This window comes from Eublepharis macularius, chromosome 3 (assembly GCF_028583425.1).
Source record: "Eublepharis macularius isolate TG4126 chromosome 3, MPM_Emac_v1.0, whole genome shotgun sequence".
Classification (NCBI taxonomy): Eukaryota; Metazoa; Chordata; class Lepidosauria; order Squamata; family Eublepharidae; genus Eublepharis; species Eublepharis macularius.
This window is the reverse complement of record NC_072792.1, coordinates 94,970,657-94,995,986: the sequence shown is the minus strand read 5'-3', so window position 1 is coordinate 94,995,986 and position 25,330 is coordinate 94,970,657. Positions and strand designations below refer to the sequence as shown.

Genomic DNA, 25,330 nt, shown 5'->3' with positions numbered 1-25,330 from the left:
GGTGGCGTACAGTATTTGGTCTTAAGTGGGGATTCAGTGAAGCTTCAGTCCACGGATTTTCTAGTAACCTTGCAGCAGTCTCCGAAGATGGGAAGGGGCTAAAGCTCCTTTCCCGAAAGGAAAGCACAAAATCCTTCCGGCGCTGTTGCTAATCACTGCGATACAGCGCGTCCCTCCGAATTTATATACTACACGACAGGGGGGAAGGGAATGAAGCTGTGGTTGCCAAAGTAACCAAGCCCCGCCTTCGGCCTTTCCCCTCTTCGGTTTTTCCTTTCCCCTCCTCGTCAGCGTGGATTCCCGCCTAGCTTGGGCGGGGCTCGTCCGGCATGATTGACAGTTGCCATAGTAACAGGTTCTTCCAGACGCCATTTTGTCAGTTGGGTTTTTAAAAAAAAAAAAACCTTCCCGCCCGATTTATAACTTTGCATAGATTATTTCTCCCTCGGGTTTCGGGGAAGGGGATTTACCCACTTTCGCCGGTGGTCGCAAAAGCGAAGCGGGTGTGTGCGTATGCTGGAGCTATCCGGCGCACACCTCCAGAGAAGCCGGCTCGGAGGCATCAGAGACGGCGGCGCTCGAAAGGGGGAGGAGAGCGGGGGGTGGCAGGGAGGGGGCGCGAGCGAGCGAGGAGTTCCCGGGGGCTCGGTTCAGCGTTGCGCTACCCTTTTCCGTTCTCTCGCTCTCCGCTCTGCCTGGCCTGGCTCCGGGAGCAGCAGTAGAAGGAAGCCTCTGCACCGGGTCCGGGCCCCGCTGCCGATCGCTGCGCAGGTTTGGAACGCGCGCCATTTTGTGAGCGATAGAAAATCTGCCCGGCCAGGAAACGCCGCGGATCCGCCTGCCGGACCGGGCCGCCCTCCTCCCGCAAGAGGGAGGCGCGCTTTGGGCTCCGCTCCGGGGCCGAGGCTCGCTTTTGCTTCTTTCTGCACGGGCCCGAGCATGGCGGGTTAAGTCTGCAAGCCGGCTGAGGAGACTGCGGAGAGGGAGACGTTACTGGGTTGGGCCGCTGGCTGAGGCGGGGAATGAGCTGAGCCCACCCGCCTTTGCGCGAGTGCCGCTGCCGCCACCTCCCCGCATCCTGAGAAAGGAGGCCTCTGTCAGGGCGACCGCGGCCCCCGGACTGGAACCAGAGGCGGCCACCGCCCCAAAAACGGGTAAGTGGAAAGGGCTTCTCTAGCAGCGGGGCCGCTGGCTCACCCTTACGGGGAGAGGGGCCGCTGCCATCTTGAAGAGGCAGCCTGGGCCGCCCCGGTGGTGAGGCGAAAGAGAAGACGGCCGACTTGGGGGGAGGAGAGGACACCGGTTGGTTTTCGGGCCGTTACTTCGGGTTAGGCCTGGGGAGGGGAGAGAAGGCTCTCTCGTCTGTCTGAAGCCGGGAAGGGGACGTTCGAGGCCTGGGAGACCCTTCCCATCTGGCCAAGGATCTGCTCTTGCTAGCTCGGCGTTGCTCATTCTTCCTGGCCCGGTAAGAGATGGAAGAAGTTCTGGTTTCCCCCCTCTTCAACCCCCCCTCCCGTCAGGTAAGGAGGAAAGTAATAGTTCTTAGCACCTGTTGTAGCGGTAGTTTTAGGTGCTTGTCTGCATGCACGTAGATGATTGCTTGGGGTGGCTGAAAAGTAGTCTCTCGTGAGGTTTCTGTCAATTTAGGGTACTTGCAGCGTTTAAATGCTACACTTAGGTCACTCGGGGTGGTCACTTGGCAATTAAATTGTGTTACTAAGGAAATTAGAAACAAAAAATTATTTTGAGTCTTGCATAAGGGTCTGAAAGAAATACTTTATTGGGATATTCACATCTCTCAATAATTATTAAATTTACATTATTTTATAACCTTTTAGCTAGGCCCCTAACATTTTTACTAAGTTGTGTTGATTTCAAAAGAACTTCTAATTGAGTTCCCTGAACATTCATTTTGAATCTGTGCTTAGACCTGGCCAGAGGTTTTCTAGTCAAGATTCTTTGGTTATCTCCCTTGCTTTTATAATCAGACAACTATCTTTTAAAAAGTCAAATCAAGAGACAGAACTAAACAAAAATCAGCAAATGCTATTTACATTGTTATAGCAAGTGTTATTTCTATTGCCAGTGTCTATGTAGCAAGGTTATTTCTCTGCTATTACTGCCCCACGTTTCCACATCAGAAACCAAACTCCTGAAGTATTTAAGTTCTGAGTGTTATGATTATAACCTCTTAATTGGAGAAAGTTTGTAAAATGTGAAAAAGATCCTGTGTGTGGTTCCCTAGAACTCTGAGGACTATTTAAGTAGTTAATAATGGGGGTGGGAGAGTGAGAGAACTGACATGGCATGCCAGGAGGACCTGCATCTCAATCCTAAATACTTGTACCAGTGCATTTACTTGCAGTGTTGACCTGATACCATGCAAGACAAAACTCTGTCATAAGGAGTGCTATACTCTGTTCTTTGCTGGCAGAGTGTTGAGAGAGTGTACTCTCTACTTTTACATGTTCAAAATGAAATCTGGTATATGTTGTTTGGAGGGTTATATATGTAAAGAATAATTCTGAATTTTGTTAATATAAAAGTATTGGTTTTGTTGTCTCTAAATGAAGACAGTTTTGCAGTACAAAGCACTACTGAGTAGTGCTTTGAATTCTAAGCAACAATCTGACTACATTGTTATGGGTGTACCTTTGGTACAGTATTCAGTACTGTTACTTTAAGTACTTTGTCAGTGCCTTCAGTTTGGAAATTAGTTTGCAACGACTGAAATCCAGTATAAAGTACTAAATAGGCCTATTCATAGGATTATCAATCCATAATTTATTTGAAAAGTGTAGCATTCCAGTAAAGTTATTTTGTTTCTGTTTAAAATATTGATTTATTTTGCAAAAGTGTGGAGGAGAATTAAATACATTAGCACTAGAATCTAAAATCAGTGTATAGAACTGATTCTCTTACCACCTTCATTTTGATTCTTGATTCTATTTTCTTGTTTTTGCCAGTACTTCCAGACAAGCACTTTAGTATTTTTTCCAAAATCATAAAGTTAATAAATGTAAGGCAGGACCCAATTGAACTATATGTACAGTCACTGAATCAAAGTTTGGGCATGTTTAGAAGGAGAACTCAGTTGTGGATTGTGAATGATTTAGTTAAAGAGAAGGATAGATGGTTTTATTACCTGGAGTGTTGTGCGATTTGGCATTACATGACTTGTTACATATGTTTTTATTCTCCAAGGAAGGTATGATCTGTAGCTGTCTAGATTTTTATCAGGCTGAAGGGTGTTCATACGAGATGATCCTTTGCATTGAATAGGACAGTGAGATGAAAGAAAATAGATACCTGTGCACCACACATTTCTAAATAAGATTTCTTAAAAAGTGAAGATCAGCTAATTTTTAAAAGGGTGATTTAACCTTAAAGCTAAAGCTTAACTTCAAAAAAATACAAATTATTTAAAAAAATAACCGTTGAGATTTTTCCATTATGAGATAAAATTGTGAGGTGATAGACCAATGTTTATTCAGAAGAAAGACTGAGTAGAGTGAGACTTACAATTAAATGTGCATATAATTGGAACCCTTGTTTATTTAGCCTTTATTAAAGGTAAGTGTATTTTTATTTTTCTTATATTTTATGCAATCAAGGTTTCTAATGTATTATAAGTTGATACTTATGTTTAACTTATTTTCAAAGAAATCTTTCATTCTGATTGGTGTACTCTAGCTATGGTTCTTAAAATGAGTGAGAATTGTCTCTCTTCTATCCTGAGTAGAGAAAGATATGTTTCTCTGTATGGGTAATTACAGGATTGGGACACAAGCAGATAAGCTTAAGCTTTACTTAATTTTGACACAGTAGTGACTGTGGCAATGGAAGAAGTTTGTTAATCAGTACATGTATGTTAGATTTGCTCATGCATTTTGAAACACTTTTGGCCTTGATGCTTTTATGTGAATTTTATGAAACTGAATATATTAATTATGTGACATATTTGGTATTGTCGTTTACTGATTAGTGTTGATTAAAGTTATACAAATTAAATTCATGGAGACTGTATATATTAAGCAAATTAGGTAATATGTATAAGTTTTTTAAAGTTGTGGTTATCAGCAAAACCAGCATTTTTCCAAGCTAAGGTTTAGGGACTCGTAGCATTTGTGAGGGTATTCCAAGTGGCCCATGTGTCCTTTGAAAAGACAGAGGGGAGAGCCTTTTTTATGTCTTAACATGAGAATTGAGTCCTCTCACTTTTCTAGAAATGAGAACAGGAACTTTCTGCTTTGGGAAGAGAACAGAATTGTCTTCCCATTCTTTCAAAGGGCAGGAATTCATATAGCTGCCACTATTCCATCCTCTCCCTTCCAATCACCTTAAAGCGCCAACCAGAACACTCAGTGATTGGTTTCCGAGTTCCGTTGTCTCAGCCCTAGAAACTCTTAATTGGCCAAGTATCATCAAGGAACTATACTGTTAATACTGTTGTTCAGTACTACTGTGCTGTAGTTACGTTAGGTATAAAATGTCTGTTTTTCACTGTTTTCCAATGAATTCACCATAGAGATTCAGAGATGCTGCTGGGAGAGGGGTGGTGATGATGATGGTCCTGTCCTTCACTCTTCCCACAGTAGCAATCCCTGCACTACATGCCTTGGAAGTAACAGGGAAGGCAAGCCACCTCACCCCCCTTCTCCTAGAATTAGGAGAGAGAGTTTGGCAGTCCCTCATCATGTTGCCTTTTCATTAGAAAGCAGCTTCATGGGCTGTGCAGTCCCTCTGGGTGCTCCTAGCCTCTTGTGGAAAGAGAACATCTTATGAAAGGGCAGGGGTGGTTTTCCTGGTGCCTAATGCTGGGGCCCAGCCCTGCCCTTGACTAGGCTGTATATGAATGGGTCAGCCCCACTGGGAGCTAACATGCTGTTGAGATCTGACCCCATGAACACCCACATGCCAGGCCTCTGCAACATTAATCAACTCCTCATCTACTGTTGCTCAGCCAAGTAGCAAATGTACCCTTATAAGGCCAGGATCCCCAGTGAACATCTGGGGAATGGCCAATGCTGCCTCACCCTTGGAGCTGTCACCAGTCAGGGGTGTCAGTGTCCATGCCTCCAACACAGGTCATAAAAGCCGGTGGAGGTTTTCAGTTAAACACTGGAAGTTTAGTTTTTGCATGATGCCGTTCATCTTCTATTTCTGTGAGCAGTAGCAAAAGCTTTTTAGACATCTTCCTACCCATGTTTATTTGTCCACAACCTGAGGATGGTCACAAAATGTGAAAACAGACCCTGTGCACCAACCTTCAAAGGTTTGAAAGTGGCACCTCTAGGTAGAAGTCATTGACCCGTAAGGATGTTTCTTCTGCCCCTTCTAATCAAGAAGTGAAATTGATTAGAACTAGGGTCAGGGCATTTTACATTATGGCCTTATAGAGCCGTCTACCTAAGGCCTGTTCTGGTTTGCCATGTACAGGCAGTATGACTGTTGCACTTCTACTTGCTTTTAAAATATAAATGATATGGTTATATTATTTTGAGGAAAGAGGCCTCTGGACAAGCACAGCTTGTTATGCACTTTGACGGGACTGTCCAGTGCATGACAGTCTCTGTTAAGGGAGGATGGGACAGTTTGAGTATCCAAGTGAAAAGTTTAAAATTAGAATGGGGGTCCTCAAATTTGGGGGTTTTCAAGTTTGAGAATCATTTAACTACAGATTCAGTGAAGACCATACTAATTTTTATATACTTTGAAAACTCTATATAATATTTAAACTGCTTCTGTAAAGGGGTTTAGAAGGTTATAGTTAGTTTTATTTTTGACCTCTAGCAAATTTGACTTATTAACCTCCGTGAGGAATATTTGTTTACATATACCTTCAGATGACATTCTAAATCTGAAGTCCAAGACCATGCATACAGTGGTTTGAATCCAGAGAACTATGACTGGAATGAATCTTTCCACTTCCTTTTTCATGCTGCAACATCCTGTGCTGCTAGAAAAGCTGTCCCTTGAGGAACACCATGAAATGCAGTGGGAGTAGGGGATGGGGCTACAGTTGCACTGGAACAGAATACTAGAAATTGCACCTCTCTACTTCTTTTGCACCTTGAAGTAATAATGTGTAATTCAGGTTTAGATCAACTACATATGACTTCAGTAGAATTCTATGTTTTGTCATTGATTTTTATATTTGGAGGTTCTAAAGTTTTATTTGCCTTAATTGGAACTTGTGTTTAAAATGAATAAAAAGCCAGTGCCTGGCTTGCACATGTACTTTAGTCATAACATTGACACTTTAACCCTAAAAAATTTTTTAAAGGAAATTTACTACTGTAATACTATACCAATTTACTTGGGAGTCAGCTCCTGTTGAACTCAAACAATGCATAAAATTGGCTTTGTATTATTTTAAGGAAACTTCTAAGAGTTTTTTATAACAAAACACAAGACTGTTAAATGGGAATACTTAACTATGAAAAGAAACCTTAGGTTACACACTGAGTGGTAGTGTTTTTACATTAATACTTGCCTGATAGTCAATGATAATTTCTTTTGAACTTTGATGTAACTTCTATCCGTTTACATCTGCTCACCTGTTTTTCTATCCCTGCCTCAATACCTACAAAACCACTAATTCCCTCCTCCTCCCAGTCTTCTGGGATCTCTATCCTGTAGTCTATATTGCTGATTCCCTCCCTCTCCAAGCAATAGTTCTCAATCCCAGTTGACTAGAAATAACAAGGAAAAAGAGTTAAATGTCAGTTTGTTGTTGGTTAATTGGTGAAAAAGGCCAGAGACATAGACTAGCCATTCATACTAAAATGAGGATGTAAACTAAAGGAAACTTTCTTTTCTGACAGGCAAATACAGTATTAATTACTTCCCTAGTTGCTTTGTCTAAAACATAGATTTTAATTATGATCAACCATAGTTGTATATTCTGTGTTTATAATTTGTGTTGCCAGCAAGACAACTGAATTTGTAACATAACTGGTACCATTTTAAACATATATATGTGGTTACAGTTTCATCATAAGCAGAAATGTTTCATTAAATGCTTTTGAAAATTAGGTGCTTCCACTTTTATAGATGTTTGGATGCTTGTCATCTTATGTCATTTCCCCCACCTACTATGTTTATATTCTAATTCTGACCATGGCCTCAGAATATGGATCAAAAAACTCCACATTGGGCCATGTACAAATAAAAGTGATTTCTGCACAAATGTAGGGGTTTGCAGAAAAATCTGAAAAAGTTAAAGTGTTGGGTTTTTTTTAAACCAAGCCCATGCAAGATCACAGTCAGCATTACAACTGGGCATTTTAAAAGCAGTAAGTTTAGAAGTGGGGCGGGGGATTAGCAGGAGTGAGAAGAGGAGAAGGTGAAAGCAGAAGTAGGATGGAGGGCAGAGGAGTCAACTGCAGAGGGGGGAGAGGAAGTGTGTTTTTCCCCTCTTTGATTCCTTGCAGGTCTACTCTTTGTAGCTACCTCAGGAGTTGGACAGTGATGTCTGATGGTACACTCTCAGCAGGTACTGTTTAAAGCTTGAGGATGATTACAAAATGTGGAAACAGACCCTATGTACCCATCCTCAAAGGTCTGAAAGTGGCACCTATTTTTTATTCTCTTTCTGTGTAGAGAAGCTGAGCTGTCAACTGCAGTCTGAAGTGTTGCAGCCCAAGCACAAATTTACTATTTAGGGTTGGCTTTTTGTTCATATATTGTTAAAGCATTAACTTTCTGATGAGAACAAAAAGGATACATCAATATAAAGAACTGATAATTGAACTGATTACAAAAACAAATTTGTCAACTATTTTTTGCAAGTTTACAGATGAATTACTATACCTTTAAACTAATTGGGTAATGTTTGCAGGAACATTGTACAGTCTCAGAATTAGAAAAACAAATGAAAGTAAAACTGAAATAAAGCAAAATAACACTCTTTCCCAAGGAAATTGTGGTAACTAGGCAGCAAGTAACTTTTTTTCTCTTTGATGATGCTTTATGTTTCAGTACATATACTGAAACTGTGCTGTTAGGTCTGCCCCTGACTGTAGCAAAGCTGGAGTACAGGTAGTTCTCTGTCCTGCCCTTCTTAACAAATAACACTATAATTAGATATAAAGGTAAGCTGTCGCTTTCTCTCATGGAATATTTGGCAGTATTTGTCTGCAATCAAAACGGTGGTTGTTTGACTGCCATGCTAACCTTCTAACTATCTTGGTGAGAACCATACAATGTTCCCTAACTGAAAGAAGTTTATATAGTTATATGAAAGGGCAATGATTGCTAGCAGTGTGCAAAAATAATGCAATGAACCAGTAAAGCTACTTTTTGCTCAGCAGAGTCTTTCATTTTCTAGAGAGATACAGTGATTGAAAGATGACGGCTCAAGTATAGCTACAGCTGATGACTCTGACATACACTGGCAATTGTCAAATAATATCATGAGGTATAGTATTTGTACAGGATGTTTTAAAGAATTCCTTCAGATAGAGAAGTAGTATCCCATTGTATAGAAAGTGGTGTACAATATCATGTATATCTGTAGTGTCTTGATATATTTTTTAACCTCATTATAAACAACACACATCAGTGAATTTTTATTTAGCATTATTCGGGTGTAATATTATGCACATGTACTTGGATTGGAATATTATACAATCTGTGACTTATGCACACACATGCCACATAAATACGTTATAATAAATATCTGGAATTGTCCACATTCACTGGAGGAAGAGCTTCCAAGTTAATCGACTCTTCCATTGGAGGCTCTTAGACTGGATGAAGGCTTTAAACTTTATGTACTGGAATGGTAGAATGCAGACCTCTGGCCGCTTCCACATATCCCAGTTTTTTCAAGTTTTCCCTATCCCAAACGTGTTTAATAAATATGCGAACAGTAGAGTAGCACGATCACGCAATTCCATAAACTACTATATAAAAGGCAAACCGTGTTCCTGACAACTCACTCCTTATCCCCATGCAGGTGTAGTAAGCAGGGATAAGAAGCAAGTTGGGGGCAAAATGATTTGCCTTCCTGTTGTCTCCTCGGCCCTCCAGAGACCTGGAAAGGCACAGTGTGGCAGCAAGGCCCTCCCAAAGCCCCACAGCGGCTGGGGGGGCATGGTTCGCCGTTGCCTACGCGGGGTCTTGGGAGGGCTGTCCACAAGCCAAGCGGTGGCCAAGGGGCCAGAGGAGGAGGGAGCCTCTGTTCTCTTCTCCGACCCCCCCCTCGACTGATGCCATTGGGGGAGGCGCAGGGGGGGAAGTGCTGCTAAGTCCCGTTATATTTTCCCAAACAATGGGCCTTATTGCTAGTTTAAAATAAAAGCAGAAATGGCATTCTGTTCTCAGTATTGTTCCTAGACTTATAGGTCAATTGCTGAGTGCAGTATGATTCCCTTTATATACGTAGATATTGTAATAGTTCAAGGACCATTAAAAAAGTTTAAAAGGAGGGGAGAATTATATGATTATACTAGTGAGCGAGATGCATGTGTGATATTTAAAGGAGGGGTGATGATGAGAGGAAGGGTTGGAGATTTGTGGGAGGGCTCTTCTGAAGCACAAAAAAGCCTCTGCATGCATTGATACGGTAGGAGGATAATCATGTGGAAAACTTGTATCAAAAATAAACACAGACCAAAACAGGTCTCACAAAAAATGCTTAAAAACTGGGATCATCATGACCTGCTCGCCCATGGGAAATGTGTGTAATGAGTGAGATAACCCATGAGAGTTCCGTTGGCAGGCCGTTCCATTAAGGATGTGTGGAAGCGACCTCTGCATCTAATACATTCTGGTAACTAACTGTGCAAGTTACTCTGTTGAGAGTTTAACTGAAATAATACATATAAGAGCATAAAATAATGTTGGAGTGTTCAAATACTGAGCCTTGTGTAAGTTCCTGTAATTTTCATGTTCGGTTAAACTGTGCGGGGATGTACAACATTGTCCCAATTGGATTTGACAGGATCCTGGTTTACAGAAGAACTTTTATTATACTTTTATTTTAGGTATGGTTGCAAAATTATTTACAAGGAAAACAGGATAATGTAGTATGATCATGCAACTGTTATAAGCCCAGGTATATTAGCAGATTGCCATAATTAATGCTGCTACATAGTTTAGCATTGCTTTCAGAAGCCATGTAATGATTAGTTACTTGTGCCATAATCCCCATAACATAAAGGACATTGTTTTGGGATGAAGAAAAGAAAGTGGAATTTGAGGCATAAACCAGTTACTATTACAAGGTGAATAAGTGGCGTTGTTTCTTCTTCCTCTCTGTTTTCTCCCTTTTATAAACCAGCTGGCTAACAATTTATAAATATTAGTCAAATACAATTGATAGCGGCTGAAAATAAGTGAGTGTTTCTGTGTCTCTTGCTAATATGTGAAACTCCGACTATGTGACTATCACAAAGTTCACTTATTTTACCTCATGCCCCCTATCTGTAAGGTCCTTTACACAACATAATAATAAAGCAATAACAATCATTCTCTAAATAACATCAGTACTTCAAACCACTATATTTATAAATAGCAGAACAATTTAAAATCAATAAGCTTTGAGGCCTCAACATCTTTTTCTAGTTAAAACTTTCACCTTATCAATGTAAAAATTCTTATGGAGCAGACATGATCGATTTCATGTGGGAAGGAATTCCATAATACTGGGATCACTGTGGAAAAGGGCTGTGTATTAGCTGTTGGTGAGAGTACCTAACAGAATACGTTCTCTTGCTTTTAACATAGGAACATATGGAATAGGCTTTCCTTATTATTTAAGGTATCCTGGATCTTTGCTATTTAGAGCTCGAACTTGATAACTCATGTAGACCGTAGAAGGTCCACAATGATTCCATTTAGGAATGAACCTGTAGGGTTACAAATTTCAGTTGTATATGGAGCTCCATTTTAGAAAGTGGAATTCGTTGTAATAGTTGAGTTGATGAATCATCAAACATGCAAGATAGTGGCAGTCTTTTGCATCCCGAAAGGTTGGTGCCACTTAGTGCAGATTTTATTTTCTCTCCAAGGCTTTGTCTCTAAGGAGGATGAGGACCCCCTTTTCCTCCCAAAAATGGGAGGAAGGGACTACTCACTGACTCAGTTGAGCAGAAGAGTGGCCAATAGCAGATAAGCAGAGGCCGTAAGAAGAACATGCCTTGAAGGATGCCTCCTTGATGGCTGCCAATTTTGGTGGGAAGATCCTCTGTGCCTGCAAAAATGGCAGACTTGCTGGCTCAGCAGAGCAGTCAGGGAGATGGAGCACCACCATGGATCAACATAATGATATTTCCCTTCCCTCCCATACCTTGTTTTCTGGATGCCCTCTAGGGATAGCAACATAGCATGCAGTATTGGAGTAGTCTAGGTTCTTGCAAGAGCAGGCCATGCCCTCCCCATGCAGAAGCTGGAAAAATATTTGTCAGTCCTCCAGATCACATTCCCCACCTTCCTGTAGATCGTTGGTATGGAAGAGTAGGGAGAGAGGGGGAAGATTGCAGAACACCTGCTGTGATTTACTAAGGTGAAACAAAAATCTTGTGGTGGTTCATAGACCTCAGGTCCCTCCTCCTGGGATTTAGGAGAATCAAACATTTTTTCCAATAAGGAAGAAGAGATGTCTGAGGGGGAGGCAATAGTTCTGGAACAACCTAAATGCTTCTTTAACCAAGAGGACTATTGTGGACCAGCCCAGCCCAGCAGAACAGAGATGCGGAGGACTCTTCTGAGGAAGAGGCAGCCAGTGAACCTGACCCAGATCCACCGCCAGTGGCAGAGTCACTGCAGCAGGAGGCAGTCTCTGAAGGATCAGACCTAGACCCACAGCCAGGTCCCAGCACATTGGCCCCTCAGCCTCCCAGCCCTGGGCTGGGGAGCCAGGCACCAGCCAGCTCTCGCCCTTCATCACCAGAGTCTCGAGAGTGCCGACAGAGGAGGGAAAGGAGAGCCCTCCAAGCCAGAAGGTGCAGTGCCAGGTTAGCAGCACAGCACCAGCCCAGCATGAACAGTGGTAATGAGTGCTTGCAGGAGCAAGACTGAAACAGCTGGCAGGTGCATGATGCAGCACAAGTGGCTGTATGGAAGCAACGCGTCCGCTTACTACTGACCTTACAGTTGTGTTCGGAACTGATTCCCTCATCTATGACCTCAGTCTGTTATTGTGGACTTGAATCTGGAATACACCCTTTGGACTCAAAGCTGTTATTGTTCTCTAACCTGTGCCTGAACCTTGGAACCATGATTTGACCTGCTCTGACAACTTCCCTTGCCTGCAGTCTGTGAGAGTCAGCAATCAGGACAACTGTCTGCTAAGGCCATGATAGCACTGGATCTCTCAGAACCCTTTGAAAGAGAAGGAAGAATAGAGAAATCCTAAAGCTTAACCCCAAAGGGAATTAAGAACCCCCCCCCCCAGGTTATTGGGTGAGGAAAGATTAGTGATGTTTCCAGATTTCTTTGGAACTCAAATGAAAGAGAAATGCCAATAAACAAAACCTGGGCCTACCAAAAACGTTTTATTGTCTGACTAACCCTGCGATGGATCTTTTACAGATACCATTAGTAGATGCCCCAGTTGTAGCTCTTCAGGGTGGAAATGGAAGAAGAATGTGTGGAAGACTGTATAGTAAAATGGGCTAAAAAAATGGGTATAATATACAAATGGACCAGTGGGAAAATATGTGGGTAAAGGGGCTGAAATTTACTTTGAGTTCCACAAAGAAAACTTCTATAAAATGATGTATTGGTGGTACATGTCTTCAGATAAATTAGCAAAAATAGGTAAAGGTATCTCAAACAAAAGCTGGAAATCTGAGCAGCATGACGGAACATTCTCTCACTTTTGGTGGACTTGTCAGAAAGCAAAAAAAAAATTGGTCACAAATTCATTTGATAATACAGAAAATTTTGAAGAGCAATATACAACTTAAACCAGAATATGATATTTTATTTTTATATATGACAATGGTGGGAAGGCTTTTATATGCACAAAAATAAAAAAGTACAATACTAACTTCAATTAAAACATTGTCTGCATAACAATTTGAAAACCCCTTATTGACTTCCTGCATGAAACAGAAAAAGATGAACTGATGATTTCTGGACTCGATTTCTAAGAAGATAAAAATTGGGGAAATTAAATAAAAGGGGGGTAATATAGAAAAGGTAAATTTTTGAGGTATTAGAACCGCAAATATAATGTTTGTAAGGATATTATAGGTTAGGAGTGGCTGAACCTGCAGAGCTGCATAGAATAAACATTAGATGCTGCCTTGGAGTGACTTCAGAGAAAGAGGCAGGTTTGGAGAAGTGTTGTGAAAATGACATCTCAGGAGGGGGTGGGGTTTTGATGCAGTATGCTGAAAGTGGGGATGGAGCTTGGGAAGTGCCATCACCTGACCTTTGACCTGGAAGTGACATCACAAAATTGAGGTCACATCCTTGCTGGGTGCCACCCCCAAATTCCCCAGGTATTTTCTGAGTCGGACCTATTACTGAAAAAATGAAAGACGCGGAAAGAAAGAAGGAAAGGGAGAGAAGGAAAGAGAGGGAAAGAAATCTGAAAAGGGGGGGTATTAAAATGCATGTGTGATGAGAGGAAAGAAAAGAGAATAGAAAAGGCTTGGAGAGGAAGCCAGGGAGGGAAACATTGGGATAGCTTGGCTTGATATGCGTAATGAAATGCATAATGAGGGTTTGGGGGGGGGGAAGGAAGGGCTGAACATGAAAAGCAATCTGAAAAGTGGAGGATATTAAAATTTATGCGTGGTGGGAGAAGAAAAGAGAATAGAAAAGGCTTGGAAATGGGAGAGAAAAGAAGACCAAAAGCATAGTTGGCAGGGATATAAAAGTTTGGGAGAATAACAGAAAACCACAGATGATTTCCCTCCCCACCAGCTCCTCCAAAGGCAACCCCCTCCCACCATTTCCTCAAGGGAAGGGAAAGGAACCCCCACCAACACAAACCACAGGCATTTCTCTCCCTCCTGTTTGTTCTGAAAACAGATCAGACTCTCGCCCCTACTCACTCATTTCCCTCATTCACACTCTCACAGGGGAAGAAGAGATGGCCTGCCTCCTGTGTAAACCACTGTGCAAAGGATTCATGCTGCAAATTTTGATTAAACAGCCAGGGAGGGCAGCATTGGGAACACTTGCCTTGCCCTCCTGCCTGCATTGTCCTGGTCTGGTGCCATGGCCACATCTGCAGTCCAGCTCGAACACGCCCACCCTACACCATGCTTTCCTGCCGTTTGCCCATCCCCCTGGCCAAGAGAAGGGGACGTGGCGCACGTACGTGCTTTGGCTGGCCGGCCAGCTACCTCCCCAGCTCACCTTTTGCTGCTGCTGTAGGCTTGCACATGGAGCCTCCAGACATGAGATCTCTCACTGAGTTACGTGGCTGTGCGCTCTCCTTTCCCGCTCTCTCTTTTCTCTCAGCGACCTCTGGTGGAGGGGAGAAGCTTGCTTATTTCCTCTTCCTTTCCTGCTAAAATAAACTACAGCCACTGTCATGCTCAGAGACCTCCAGGAGCCACACAATATGTCTAGAAGAGCTGCATCTGACTTCTAAGCCGTAGTTTGGCCACCCCTGTTATAGGTGTTGTAGAGGATATTGAAAATGTTTTTGTGTATATCATTTTTCTCTAATTTCTGCCCTTTTAAAATATTCTTTTCTCTCTTTTTTGTTCTTTTGCCTTTTTAATGGGATTTTAAATTTATCAACAAAATAATTTTTTTTAAAAGCTGACAGTCACTGCGTGTAGGAATCTATGGCTCCAAATATAGCAAGCTGGTTGTCATCTCAAATTACTCTTAGCATCCATTCTGGGAGACAAACTCTTTGGAGACAACTTGAATGACATCCTGGTAGAAATAGATAAAAAGAAGGCTGTGTCTAGAGCCTACAGGAGAAATGATAGAAAGCAGAATTTTTCACATTCCTTCTGGAGCCAGCTTACGATGAAGTGTTTTGAGGGTCACTTGAAATCCCCCCAATTAGAACAGAAACAGACAATAGAGCACATGAATATTACCAGTCCAGAAATAACCGACCTCAACACTTTACCTCTAATCAAGGGAATAAGCTACAACAAGATAGAGCATGACTCCCAACTTTCCACTTATCCCACTTTCTCACTCAATGAAGTCAGTCCAACACGATCCAATAAGTTCTGGACATAATAAACATGGAATGCTCAATAGAATTCAAATGTTTACTATCAGGCTGATTTCTCTTATCTCTGAGATCTAAAAAGAGGGAGAAGCACCTGCAGATTTTGAAAGCTATTCATCTAACAGGCATCAAGACCATAGAAAAGAGGTTCTCCATTGTGATGTGTTGTCAGTGGTTTATTTAGTCTTGTTCACAGTTTCCAAAAGAAATGGGGACTGGAGAGTGATTCTAGACTTAAACTACTTAAACAAATTAGTGGTCCACGCTTTAGACTCTCAGATCTGTCAGGGAAAGGCTTTGCCCTCAGAGCTTCATGGCTTACGTCGGTTTCGTTTTCTCAGCCATGCCGGATGCTCCTCTCGGCTGGTCCGGGAGGAAACGACCGGGCACCCTGACTGGGCGGCTGATCCGCAAGGATTAGCTCCCAGGGAGGGAGCCAGGGTCCGGGACGCTGCGGGAAGAACTCCCCGAAATCAATGCGGGGGGGGAATTGCCCGTTTGTCCCTATGGAGGCCGGCAGACGTGCGCGGCGCCTCGAGTGCCGCCGGGCAACGAGAAACGGCAAATAAAAGAAACAGGCGGAAGCCCGTAAACAAGCGAATCCCTTCTGTTCTACAAGCGTTCGTGAAGGAGAGGTTGATCTGAAGAAGACTCGTTCTTCCCCTTCGGTGAGTTCCAGAATTTTGTTGGCGCCCCCCCCCCCTCCAAAATGGCAGCAAAGAAGCAAAGTCCCGCTCTCGGTAAGTCAATCTCGGCTACCTTGAAGGGAGAGTCGCTCGAAGAGTTGGTGCGCAGGGCGGTGGTGGAAGCCATAAAACCCTTTGTTGACAAGCTGAACGAAACTGATCAAAGGGTGGGCTTAATTGAAAGCGAAGTGAAAACCATTAAGGAAGTAGCGGGGGGGGCAGAGAAGTCTGCTCTGGAAAGTGCGTCACTTGTGAAGGCTACAAAAAAGGAGCTGAAGTTGGTTGGGAACCAGCTGATCGGGCTACAGATGGAACGAACGCAGACAATTTTGCGTCTCCAAAACGTGAAAGAGGAGGAAAATGAGGATCTGTGGGAGGTGGTCTCGGAACTATTGGCGATACCCGCGAGGACGACTAAAGAAGAGGTTAAAAGCGCCATTTTGGAGGTCCGTCGGGCTTCTTCAAAATATGCAACAAAGCGACAGTTGCCTCGTGAGATCATTATTGACTTTTCATTTAAAAAGATTCGGGACACCATCCTATATAACTCATACAATGCGGATTTGGACTTTATGGGTTTGAAAGTTAAGATTTTGAAGGACGTTCCATTTCTAGTCCAGAAAAGGCGTTTTAAGTATAAAAAGTTTGCAGCTCTTCTGAGGGACCATGGAATAAAGTACAAATGGTTATTCCCGGAAGGAATATGGTTTAGATATAAAGATCAGGCCTATAAGATATTATCAGAAGATCAACTAAAGGATTTTGAGGATAAAAACCCGGAATTCTGCTGCACCGAGAACGAAGAAAAGGAGAAGCTGGGGGGGGGGGGAGGAGGAGAGCACCGCAACAGCGGTTGCACAGAGAGAATTGCGTCCGGGACCTAGAAGGGGGAGGAAAGTTTAATCAGAATTTGAAATGCTTATTCTCTGTATGATTAACCACTCCATCATTATCCTATGGAGCTATTTTTGTATTATGACAGTATGAAGGGAAAACATTGAAGTGTAGTGTTTAGTGTTTGTAGGTCATCCCCCCCCACTCTTCTTTTTCCATCCCCCTTTGTCCCTTCCCTTTCCCCTTTCCTTGTGATAGTCTTGTGTAGTGCTGTGTAGTGTTTTGTAGTTTGAAAAATAAAAAAATTATTAAAAAAAAAAAGCTTCATGGCTTACATTGACCTCACCGAAGCATTTCGACACATACACATTCTCTCAGGTTCCTGAGATTCATATACAACAATTTACATGTCCAGTTCAGAGCTCTACCCTTTGGGTTAGCCACAGCTCCAAGATGATGGTAGTCTTTGTAGCACTTTGTCATCAGGGAATCCATTTTCATCTGTATCTTAATGACTTACTAATAAGATCTCTTAGTCTGAAACAAGCACACATGCATGTTCTATCCACCACTTAATGCCTAACCTGCCATGGATTTCTCATCACGTCATCTAAGATAAACCTGAATCCACCGCAATAGATATTACACCCTGGGATCATTATAGACTCTTCCGGAAACAGGCTCTACCCGGTGGAGGAAAAAATACAAAAGATCTCTGGCATGGCAAGGCAACTGATAAATTCCAGGCCATCATTCTTAATTACTCTGGAAAGGCTACAGGGGAGCTGCTATAGCATACTGGTTAAGTGGCTGGTTTACAAATCAGCACTCTGCCAGTTCAACTCACACTCCTGCCATGAATTCTGCAAGTGGCCTTGGGTAAGCCACTCCTCTCAACCTCAGCTCCCCAGCTGTATTGTGGGGATAACAACACTGACTTTGTTCACAGCTCTGAGTGTGGTACTAATCTGTTCAGAAGAGCGGTATATAAGAACACTATTTTTGTTATTACTATTGTTATTATTAATGATTGCCTGTTTGGACTTGGTTCCTTGGGCAGTGTTCTGCTCCTGTCCCCAGCAGTGGTTCCTAAGACCCTTCCATTTATATAGCCTTCAGAAACTATATTCTAGATCTCAACTGCCTGCTGCAACTGGGCCTGGTATGATAAACTAAGTGGTCCAACTTGGCCAAGGAAAAGGAATGTATATAAAGTCCAGCATAATCTAGGTTTTTACAGATGCGAGCCTGACAGGCTGGGGAGAAACCAGGGATGACTTATACAAGAGACTGAGAAACGTGTGGAGCAGAAAATGAACACCATCTTTCTCAAGATCTTAGCAGTAAGGCTGGTGCTGGTCAGGTTCTGGAACATGATCAGGAACAAACATGTCTGGATAAGAACAGACAATGTCTTGACAAAATAGTAAAGAGTTCAGTAGCACCTTTAAGACTAACCAACTTTATTGTAGCATAAGCTTTCGAGAATCATAGCTCTCTGGTTCTCGAAAGCTTATGCTACAATAGTTGGTTAGTCTTAAAGGTGCTCTACTATTTTGCAACTACAGACTAGCACAGCTAACTCCTCTGTGTCTTGACGAAAGCTCACATAAGAAATGTGTGTCCAAATCACTCTACACACAGACACTGCATGGAGAAAGTACATAAAGGGCCAACAGAGTGTGCTAGCAGATTTGCAAAACAGAGAACAGCTGAATAACAATGAATGGTCTCTCGGCATAGAAATCTTTCTTCAGATTAAAAAATGCTTCAGGAACCCATAGGAAGAACTTTTCTCCACAAATATCAATCGCTATGTGCCTAGGTTCATCTCCAGATGTTCAGAGTAGAGCAAAAATGTGCCCTGATGTCCCTCTGGCCATCAAACCTCCTCTGTGCCTTTCCACCTTTTCTGCTAATTTTAAAGATGCTGAGAAAACTAAGACAAGAAAAAGATACCCCCTGATCTGCATAGCCATCAACTGGCCACACAGACCCTGGTTTAAGTGTTAATGGAATTATCAATAGAATGCCATGGCATATTTGGATGTGTTCCAGCAGAGCATTGTGGCACCCAAACACAGTATGCATGGAAATCGAAAGGCTCTTACGGCTAAGCTGTTCTACAAGAATCACAAACACCATGCTAGCATCTAGATGAATTTCCACTTTACAGAATTAACTCATCTTTGATGATGTATACCAGGTGGTGCAAATGAAAACATCTAGATACATAGATTCTTACAAGATGGTTTCAACGAAAAATTGAAGGAAAATACATTATACAGACAGGTAGCAGCTGTGGTTACAGTTGTTCCACAGGTGGATGAATGTTCACTATCTAGGCACTATAGTATCATTTCTTAAGGTTACTTCTCCAGTCACTCATAGATTTCCTTCTTGGAGACACCATATAGTCCTGTCAGCAGTTAGACAACACAAAGGTCTCCCAATCAACAATTAACAATGAGAAACAGAAGTCAATGTGTTAATACAATGCCAAAGTGCAAAGTATAATGAACAGTCAATAGCTCATAAATAGTAATAGTCAGTTCAGTAATTAATAAATAGTATACATCCAGTTCATAAATCACATCCATATAAACATAGCAGCAATACATATATTCACATTCACAGATAATTCTCTAATCAATGTAAACATTAACAGGTAGAAAAAACAGTCCACATTGAGACCACTGTGTATTCAAGGTCTGGAGAACTCCCGAGGCTCCCACGATGACCACACTTGATATGGTATATGAGGAAAGGAACAATTGCAATAAATCAGCACTTCAATCTATGTAGAAGTCTCATACGTAGAGCCAGTTTGTGTAGTGGTTAAGAGTGCAGGACTAATCTGGAGAACTGGGTTTGATTCCCTACTCCTTCACTTGAAGCCAGTTGGGTGACTTTGGGTCAGTCACAGCTTTTAGTCACAGCCCACCCACCTCACAGGGTGATTATTATTGTGGGGATGATAATAGCATACTTCGTAAACCACTCTGAGTGGGCATTAAGTTGTCCTGAAGGGTGGTATATAAATTGAATATTATTATTATGTGTGGAAGAGGAATGCCAACGAGACTGGCTCCGCCCAGCAACCTGCTAGCCATGATTGTTTCGCATGATTGTTTTGTGCTTTTGGTTACCTCATATCTCCCTAGTGGGCTTCCTTGTTGTTGTTAGCACTTACAGAACCACTGTTGGAAGTGGTTAAGAATGAAAGATTTCTTTTTGACAGCAGTTACTTCAGCCAAAAGGGTCTCGGAATTAGGCATGGTATCTATTAGGAAAGGTTTGGGCATATTTCACAAGGACAAATGGTCCTAAGAATGGATCTCACATTCAACGCAAAGGTCAATATGTCTTTCTACTGCTCTCAGGAAACGGTATTATCCTCATTCTGCACAAACCCATCCTACCCAAGAGAAAAGGAATGGCATACGCTAGATCTACACAGAGCCTTGAGGATCTCCATCAGGCATACAGTGACAATATATAAAACTGACTCAGTCTTTGTTTTGGTAAGCCGACCAAAGAGGGGACAGAAAATGTCCAGTCAGCAATAAGCAAGACTCCGAGACCATATCTCAAACGCATATTGAGTGAGCAAGATTCATGTACCCCATGGAATTACAGCAACTCCATTCATAGTGCTGCAACTAATACAGCATTAGATGCTGAAGCTCCTGTTAAAGAGATCTAAGACAGCCACATGGTTGTCATTATCGACTTTTGTCAGACACTGCAAAATAAATACCTTTGCCTCAGCTGATGCAGCCTTTCGAAGGAAAGTATTATAAGAAGTGGTGCAGATGTACTAAATAATCCCCACCCAACATGAGATAGAACTACTTTTGGACATCCCATATTAAGATGCTCTCTCCCTCAGAGTGAGAAAAGAACATTACCACTATGACATTAGAAAAGAACGTGAGAGATCTGTCTGCTCTGAGGAAGTTAGGACATCTTGTCCCACCATTTTTAAAGGGAGGGATGACCAACTGTTTTCTGTCAACTTCTGTGTTACCACTTCCTTGCTTCATGTCCTAACATGTTTGCAATATTTGAATGGTTAAGGTTAACTTAGATTTTTGTGTGTGTGTGTGTGTGTGTGTATTCTGCTTCTAGAGTTATCAAACTGAGAAATAGGTGGCCACTGAGGAGACAGAATTTTAGTCCTGCCTTATTGATGGACAGATGGGAATTACTCATTTCATGATACTTTCCCTTCCACAGAGCAGAAGGAACCCACATGGTAAATGCTAATGTTACTTTCTAAAAAGAGAAAATGTTCATAGGAGGTTTTTTCCAGCAGTCTCCCAACTTTCCCAATATTTCTGTTGGTAAAATTGAAAAAATGGCCTAACTTCTGAATCTACCCTGTCCTTGGCCTTTACAGCTCTACCCTGATGCAGAATTTGTTCCATTGGAAGCTCATCAGTTAGTTTGGTGTAGTGAACAGAATTTTTAGTGTTGAATTGAGGGACCTGGGTTCAAATGCCCACTCAGCTTGAAAGTTTACAGGGTGATACTAGGCCAATCATAATCTTGTGCATGAGTTCCTTTGTGCAGAGTTCCTTTGAAAAAAAATAGGATACATGTGTGAAATAAAATCAGAACTAGGGCATCTTCCATGGGAAATATAAAATATTCTTACTCAAGCAACCCTTTAGGCTTAATAATTATTGAAGAGATAAACTTGTGTCTGGGCAATATTTCATCAGGTTGCAGCTGGCAGTTCACAGAATTGAGTGCTTCTCTATTAAAAAATTCTCTGCATATAAAAAGTTGGTGTGTTAGGAAGAACGCTAGGTTGGAATCCTCCTCCCTGAAAGAGCATTCAAACTATCATTTGTAGTGTGGAATGATACAGTCCAGACTTAGATTTACAATCCCAGTGAGAACTTTGACCAAGAGTTTAGAATCATAGAAACATAAACTACACCTTACACCATCTTTATTGGTGGCTATAAATGAAACTTTTAGAAATAAGATACTCCCCTCTTCCTGGCTGGAAGCAAAACTGTTATTTTAAAGCCTGGTAAAGATACCAGTAAAATTGCTACATTAGTTTGCTCAACTATAATTACAAAATCTTGACTACCATTTTAGCAACAAGGCTAAAAAAAATTATTGAAAAGTATGTTAATTCTAATCAATCTTTATTTCTGAAATCTATTATACAACTAATATAAGGAAAGAGATACATTTAATTGAAGTAGTTAAATTTAAAGTAGTTAAAAAGCAGAAAATTGAGTCATTGTTTTTGTTTTTAGACATGGAAAAGGCCTTTGATTGGGTGAAACACCTATACTTGTAAAAGAATTTGGAAGCGTTTGGTTCGTTGTCGTCCTTCTGTGCAGCCCCACATTGGACTGTGCATGCGCAGGCCAGCCATGGAGAGATTTCTCTAGCTTTTAAAGTCTGTGAGGGGGCGCTCCACTTCCACTGCGCACATGCAGGAATTCCCACGGAAACTCGGGTGCAGAGGTGGAGCGCTCCCACTTCCCTCAGTTCTTTTGCTACTGTTGGGATTCTTCCTAGCTCTTTCCTCGCTTACCGTGATTTTCTTCACTTGTGTCTCTCTCAATTTCATCATGTTTCAAGAAAGAAAAATGTTTGCAAGGTGAAATAAAATGCTTCAGATTGATGAGCATGATTTTTATGTGCTGTTTCTGGGTGGATCACACAACATATCAGCTGTATGGGAGAAAGCTCCTTCAGGCTCGTTTACCCGGCAGTGAAGTCGTCTGCCACAATGGAGCCACCAGTTTGATTTGCGCTGGAATGCCAGAAATAACAGAGCTTCTTGGCCTAAAACAGAATTGCGAGAGAAAGTTTCCTCAGGCTCGTTTACCTGGCAGTAAAGTTATCTGCTGTGATGGAGCCATCAGCCCATTCTGAACCACAACCATCAGTTCCGAGGGGCCAGATCTTCAGATCTGAACAAACATTGGCTGTCAGTTCCAACTGTTTTTCTGTCGGATTCCCATTCAGCAATGAGCAGTACTCTTCCTGGTCACTCACCCAAATGCAGGAAACCAGGGTGGATTTGATTTAAATCAAACTGATTTAAATCACGATTTAAATCACTAGTCAGTAAGGCTTGATTTAAATCATAGTTTTCTACATAAAGACTAATTCTTGCTGGTATAACTTTAATATGCAAGTAGATGAAGATTTTTAGAATAACAACTTTTCATATTAGTTTTACAGTTGTATAAAATACTGATTTTAATATTATTAGAAACACATTATAGTTAATTTATTGTGAGATGAATTATCCCCAGTTTAGGTTAATCATTCATATTTGGACAACTTTTCTGTTATACTTTATTGGAAGGAGAAAAATAATCATTACCTTAATAATAACAATTTAAATAGTTTTATTTATTCAACTGAAACAATAACATTACAGCATATGTTATTTGCTTAAACAAACATCCATGTTTGTTAACTAATTTGGCTAAACAAAATATATATATTTTAAGGAACTTAGACTGTCAGCCCAGCCTACACATGAAAAACTTAAATACTGTCCTCTGTAGCTCGCTCGTCATCTTCATCTTCTTCTTTGTTCATAATCTGGAAAAGAAAAACAAGCTTTCCTGCTTTATCGGGTCCCAAACGATTTCTCAATTTAGAATGAATGAGTCCAAAGGAAGAGAATATTCTTTCAACACCTGCAGAAGAAGCTACTGCTGTTAAAAGTGAAATCATTACTTGAACAGTCTCTAAATCCAAGTGCTTAAGTGACTTCCACCAGTTCTCTGGTGTGACTTTCTTTAAAATATTTTCAGCAAACATATATTTCTTGAATGGTTCCCCCTTAGCTCTGAAGTTTATTATAGTTGGCATTACAGATGGATGATTGCTGGATACCCATGTCATAGCTAACTCCTCTTCCTCAGCACTTAAGTTTTGACTCTGGTACTGGATATTGACAATATTTGCCAAAAAATGAGCTGGAGACAGTGCTTGTCCCATTCGTTTTTTTAATGCTTGTAATTTAATTCTGTCCACGTGTAGTTCTGTTTTTAAGTGTTCACTCAGTTCCTTCCAAATTTCAACAGCATCAGCAATAAAACAGCTATTTTTCTGTATTTTGTTTAAAGCTTCAGAGATGGGTTTCAGGATGCTCAGCATATGTTCAACATTTTCTTAAGCCCAATGTTGAGGATTTTGGCCGTGACAGTGCCATCTATTTTATCTCGATTTTATTCACAAACTGTCATCAGAATAGGCCAGTTCTTGATATACTGCTCAAAACAGTCCACCACAGAGTTCCAGCTAACATCTTATGGGAGCGTTAGCTTGGTTCCATCCATCCTTTTCAGAGCTGCTGCAGCAAAATGATTGTTACGGAAGTATTTAGCAATTTCAACAACATTAGTCTTTATTTCTGGAACACTTAAGTCTTTGGCTAAGAGGTGCAGCAAATGAGCATTGCAACCATATGTTATTAGCTTTGTATTCCCTTCCTGCTCTTCTAAATTTCTTCTCATCTTGGATACATTTGCAGCATTGTCTGTGACCAAACTGCGTACTAGACATTTGAATTTTTGTTCACATGTTATTATAGCTTTTACTGCCACTTCTTGTAAGTATTCTGCTGTGTGTGCATTTCGTGACGTATCAATTGTTTGTGCAAGGAAGACTTTCCCTTCTTCTGTTGTTATACAAGCACATACAACAGGATCATTGTGGACATTACTCCACCCATCAATACTTAGGTTAACAATTCTACCCTCCAGAGCTGTTGCACATTGCTCCATTTCTCTGTCATACACTTTATCCAGCAGTTTCCCTGCAACATCTGCTCTGCAGGGTGGACTGTATCCTGGTCTCAGTGACTGAACCATATTAATGAAATGTGGGTTCTCAGTCAGACGGAAAGAAGAATTTGTTGCATAAACAAACTGGGCAGTTTTTTCATCAATTAACTCTTTTTCTAATCTGCTAGTTTTTATCACAAACTTATCTATGGTGGTTCCAGGAGGGAAGGGTTTTTTCTTTCTTTTAGGTGATATACTGTGGGTGTCTGATGATGATGCAAATGAAGCACTATCCGGGATGGATAACTCTGAAACTGTAGAACAGGAGGACGGTGATCTTGAAGGTGGATAGTTTCCAGAATCCTTAATGTTGACGATGAATTCCCCTAAACAAAAAAGTCAATGCTGTTATTTTATTGTTTATACAATTTCTGCTTTTTGTACAGCACTGCCCCAAAAGGAATATTTGCTTTTCTTCATAACTGTACCAAATGACAGTAACATGCAGTAATAATAAGAAATATAATTTTGCTCAAACTTGACAGTTCAAGGCAGTCTTTAGAAATATGAATCAATAAAAATGTTTACCAACCTGAAGATCCTGCCTGTTCAAATGTGTTTCTTTGGTCATCTTCATCACAGCACTTCTCATGATGTTGTCTCATTCGGGCCACCAGGCCTTGCATTTCTTTGTTGCAGTGTTTGCATTTTGCACGCATGCCTGCCTTACCGATAGGTAAAGGAACTTCATTAAAGTATTCCCAAACTGGGTCTCTTTTACGGCCTGTTGCCATTATAGGTTTTTTCCTCCATGGAAAGAATGTGATAAACCTCAGATCATACACACAAAAGATCCAAAGACTTGTGCA

At 41.4% G+C, this 25,330-nt stretch overlaps 1 protein-coding gene across 2 annotated transcripts in view; it reads left to right on the top strand.

Annotated features, from left to right (window-relative positions):
- Positions 1–655: 655 nt before the first annotated feature.
- The window catches only part of DYRK1A (dual specificity tyrosine phosphorylation regulated kinase 1A), a 291,221-nt gene continuing 266,546 nt past the window's right edge, over positions 656–25,330 (top strand). For both annotated transcript variants that reach the window (XM_054973646.1, XM_054973645.1), the window contains exon 1: positions 656–1,154. The gene's annotated coding sequence lies outside the window, so the exon portion shown is untranslated. The remainder of the gene's footprint in view (positions 1,155–25,330) is intronic.